The sequence below is a fragment of the Vombatus ursinus genome, unplaced genomic scaffold (assembly GCF_900497805.2).
Source record: "Vombatus ursinus unplaced genomic scaffold, bare-nosed wombat genome assembly UNPS02014791.1, whole genome shotgun sequence".
Classification (NCBI taxonomy): domain Eukaryota; kingdom Metazoa; phylum Chordata; class Mammalia; order Diprotodontia; family Vombatidae; genus Vombatus; species Vombatus ursinus.
In genome coordinates, this window is record NW_020954569.1 from 58,365,730 (window position 1) to 58,370,595 (window position 4,866).

The following is a 4,866-nucleotide window of genomic DNA, read 5'->3' on the forward strand; positions in this document are numbered from 1 at the left end:
TCTATCTATCTATCTATCTATCTATCTATCTATCTATCTATCTATCTATCTGTCTGTCTGTCTATCTATCTTTCTATCTAAAATCTCCAATTAAATACCAAATTAAAAATTCTGAAAATCAAAGGAGAGATTAATAAAATTGAAAGCAAGAAAACTATTGAATAAATAAAACTAAGAGCTGGTTTTATGAAAAAAAAACCCCAATAAAATAGATAAACATTTGGTTTATTTGAGTTTAAAAAACAGAAAGATGAAAATCAAATTGCCAGTATAAAAAAATGAAAAAGGTGAATTTACCACCAATGAAGAGGAAATGAAAACAATAATTAGGAGCTATTTTGCTCAACTATGTCTATAAATCTGACAATTTAAGTGAAATGAATGAATAATAACAAAAATGTAAATTACCCAGATTAATAGAAGAGGAAATAAAATGCTTAAATACCCCATTTTAAAAAAAAACCAAAACAAACAATTGAACAAGTCATCAATAAATTAAATATATATATTTATTAGATATATTTTATGTATTTAATATATATAGATGAATATATTAAATATTTGTAAAATGGAGCTTTCCTTAAAATGATAATCAGTATCTATATAAAACCATCAGCAAACATTATATGTTATTGGGGAGAAGTTACAAGCATTCCCAGTAAGATCAGAGATGAAACAAGGACTTCCATTGTCACCACTATTATTCAATATTGTACTAGAAATGTTAGCTTTAGCAAAGAGAGCAGAAAAAGAAATTGAAGGAATAAGAACAGGCAATGAGGAAACAAAACTATTACTCTTTGCAGATGATAAGATGGTATACTTGGAGAATCATAGAGAATCTACTATTGAAATAGTACTTGAAATACTTGAAAACTACTTGAAATAATTAACAACTTTAGCAAAGTTGCAGTATATAAAACAAACCCACACAAATCTTCAGGATTTTTATATAATACTAAAAAAAAGCCCAGCAGCAAAAGATAGAAAGATAAGTTCCATTTAAAATAACTGTAGACAATATAAAATATTGGGGAATCTACCTGCCAAAACAAAACCTGGAACTATATGAACACAATTACAAAACATTTTTTACACAAATAAGGTCAGATCTGAACAACTGGAAAAATATCATTTGCTCATGGGTAGGCCAAACTAATATAATAAAGATGATAATTCTACATAAATTAATTTACTTATTCAGTGCCATACCAATCAACCTACCAAAAATTATTTTATAGGGCTTGAAAAAATAATAACAAAATTCATCTGGAAGAACAAAAGGTCAAACATAACAAGGGAATTAATGAAAAACAATGAAAAGAAAGGTGGCCTAGCCATACCAGATCTAAAACCATATTGCAAAACTGCAATCATCAAAACTATTTGGTCTTGCTTCGGCAGCACATATACTAAAATTGGAATAATACAGAGAAGATTAGCATGGTCCCTGCGCAAGGATGACACACAAATTTGTGAAGCGTTTCGTATTTTTGCATGCCATCTTGGGGCGGGGAGAGGGATGAGATTGGGAGAAAATTTGGAACTCAAAATCTTGTAGAAGTGAATGCTGAAAACTAAAAATTAATTTTAAAAAATTATTAAAAAAAGTATTTGGTACTGGTTAAGAAACAGAGCGGTAGATCAGTGGAATAGATTAGATATACAAGACACAGTAGTCAATGACTATAGTAATCTACTATTTGATAAACCCAAAGACTCCAGTTTCTGGAAGAACTCACTATTTTGTTGTTGTTGTTGAGGCAATACTTTATCCACTGAGTTCATTCAAGACAAATATACATCTTGGAGGTCCTACCTTGATTGTGGACTTTCCTAAATTCCTCTGTTTTCTGAGATATACATACTAGCTCTTACTACATCCACTGCCAAAGTTGTACTTATTCATACACTAGTTTTGACCATCTTTAGTACCAGGTGGCCCACAATTAATGGAATCTGGGAGGCACTTAAAAATTCCACACATTTCTCATGTATGGCTCTGAAATTTTCTATAGGAGGCATCAGTGCATTTACATCAAAGATGTCAAACTTACAAGGGAAAAGAACATCATGGAAAGCTTACTTTGTCTATCAGTTTTTCTGAGGATAAAACTCAATGCAACAGTTCTTTGATACTTTCTCTAAAAGCTTATGTATAGAACATTTTACCAGTTATTATTTTATATAATTTTATGAAAAAAATGATGTTATAACTAAGTAGAAGACTGATTCAAGGGTCCCCTTTAAAGAGATAAATGAAGATGTTTTGTGGTGTTTTTCTTTTTTTTGGAGTGTAATTCTAAAGCCAGCAAGAGACATAATTTCAGTGGGGTTTGATTATTTTATTTTGAAGTACTGTTGATCCTTACAAGGAAAAGGACCATTGTGAAGATAATTTGAACCAATAGCTGCTGGAGAAGATGAGGCAGTAGGGACATTCTATGGCAGTCAAAGTAAGATCCTCCACCAGCACCAATAAGTTCAATGGGAAGTTTACCACAAGAAAAAAAATGGTCCCAAATATGTTGTGATATGGGGTTCATGGTTTTAAAAAAAAACAAAGAAATAAATACTCATCTTACGCAATTGTTGGATGGTTCAAACATCTATGGCCACTGAGAAGCATTATACCTGTGTATCATGCACACTTTCTTTAGTAAGAGAGAAAGAAATTCTGTATATTGAAATCACCAAAATAGTTTAATCACTCAAAAATGAAATTGATTGTATTTTAACATGACTAGGTGCTGATGCAGGAGATAGTTCAGAGTTCACCTCTGTATGCTTTGACTTACCAACTAGTTATAGCAGGTAAAATTAGTAACAAACTTTCAGAAAGGAAAGAGACTATACAATTAGAGCAGCTGAATCCTTAACCCCCCACACTCCCCCAAAATTATCAATGGTAAAAATGAGAAATGGATAAAATTGTTAACTTTGATTATTACTTTTCCTACAGAGGTTAAACTGATATAAAACAACAAAGAGAATAAACAAGTTCAGAAACTGCTTTTGCCAACAAACTTGATCTTATTCCTAATCCTGAGGATAATGCTTGATTTAGACTGTAAATGCATCTGTAAAATGTTAGAAGAGGATAATGGAGTACTATAAGCAGTATCACTTGATAAAATAATGAAATGATATAGAGGCAAAATAATACTTTAGAAAGTTTGATGTGAGACTCAACTAAACCAGAGAAGCCTAAGAGTATTCATATATGAAATTGGAAGGCCTTCAACTAGACGAAAAATTGAACAGATCTGCTAGTAATTTAATTATGATTTTTTATCATCAATAAGAGGAGAAGCAGAACATAGAGATTCTAAGACCTCAGTCCTCCAAATGGAAATGTTACTAAAGAAGATGAAGATGGGATCAATTATTGGAGTACAATAAAAATACATAAAAGACACCTGTGGTGAAACTGACTTAATTTGAAAGATCTGAGTGATCAATTTTCATGATATCTCCTAGGGGACATTGTACTAATGACAATCATACTAGGTAGCCTCTATAGGCCCTCAGATGCTAACTCAGATCTTATAGGGTAGGCAAGACAGAAATTATTGTCATTCTGCTTTTGTGGATTATAGTGTCAGAATATTGTCAAAGAGCTAGTTAGTAAAAGAACTGAGACTACAGTTTAATTGGCTACCAAGATTTATATACACCCAGCAAATTAAAAGGGATAAGCAAACACTATTCTGAAAAATCATTTGAACATTGAATTGTGGGGTGTCCTGAACATTTTATGCTTTCAGGGTTAGCATCAGAGAAGCAATGACTAACATGCCCAGGAAACTTTAGTGGTCTGGTTTAGAAATTTTCCTGGTTTAAAAAATATTTTTTTCTGAAAATAAAAGCATATTTTGAAAAGGCAATTTATCATGAGATTTTTTTTCTCCCAAATAACTCTAATTGCAGAAAGACTATTTTTCAAAACCACTCAGCTACAAACATGCTGATTTTGAATCTGGATATGCTATTTTACCTTGATCAAATCACTTAAACTTCCTGAGATTGTTTCCTTTACTATAAATGAGGACATTGGATTAGATAGTCTCTAAGAGTCCTCACAATTATAAGTCCTATAATTCTATGATCCTATCCCATCTTCTTATTTAACATGGCCCACTTTTCATTTCTTCTTCCTTTCTTCTCTTCTTCTTCCTCTTTCTTCTTCCACCAATCCCCCTGGCTGTCTTTAATATTCATCTAATTCACCTTAGAGAGCTCAAATATCTAACCATAGTCAGCAAACAAACATTTATTGAATTCCTACTATATGTCAGTAGTGCTAAACACTGAAGATAAAAGAAAAGAAAAAAAAAGTCCTTTTTTCCCTCAAAAATACTATTGGATCACATAGTAAATATCCTGAAAATAGTTCTCAAATAGTGAAGTAAAACAGTCAAATGAATTGAAGAAAAAGAAAATCTGGATAATTCAAGTTAAAAATATGAGCATATAATCCTGTTTATTTAATGTAACTTTGAAAATAATGATTTAGGGGTTTGGGAGTCTTAGGATTTTCTTTTGTTTTATTTTGATCTGGCCAACATTTTGGAGTTAATTGCTTTGATTTGTCACTTGAATATTTTGATGTAGACCTTGCTGCAGAGTTGTTCCACAAATACATCTTTCCTTGAATACTAAACAAAATTTTCCTGGAAAGAATAAGAAGGAATATGCAATTTCTTTTAGGCCTGGGGCATGAGTACAGGGTTGATTTTTACAGCTGTGGTTCCGTCAATCATTCAATTTCAGCTTGGCTACAACATCAAAAATGCTGTTTCTGAGTGAGTCTACTCCCCTAATATTCCAAGTCACCCTAGACGATGAAGCCTGGCTACATCTCCA

General features: G+C 31.8%; 1 non-coding gene across 1 annotated transcript; it reads left to right on the forward strand.

Moving 5' to 3' along the window:
• Positions 1–1,392: 1,392 nt before the first annotated feature.
• LOC114048248 lies at positions 1,393–1,495 on the forward strand. The gene has a single exon (XR_003569728.1). It is a non-coding gene; the product is annotated as a U6 spliceosomal RNA (small nuclear RNA).
• Positions 1,496–4,866: the final 3,371 nt, after the last annotated feature.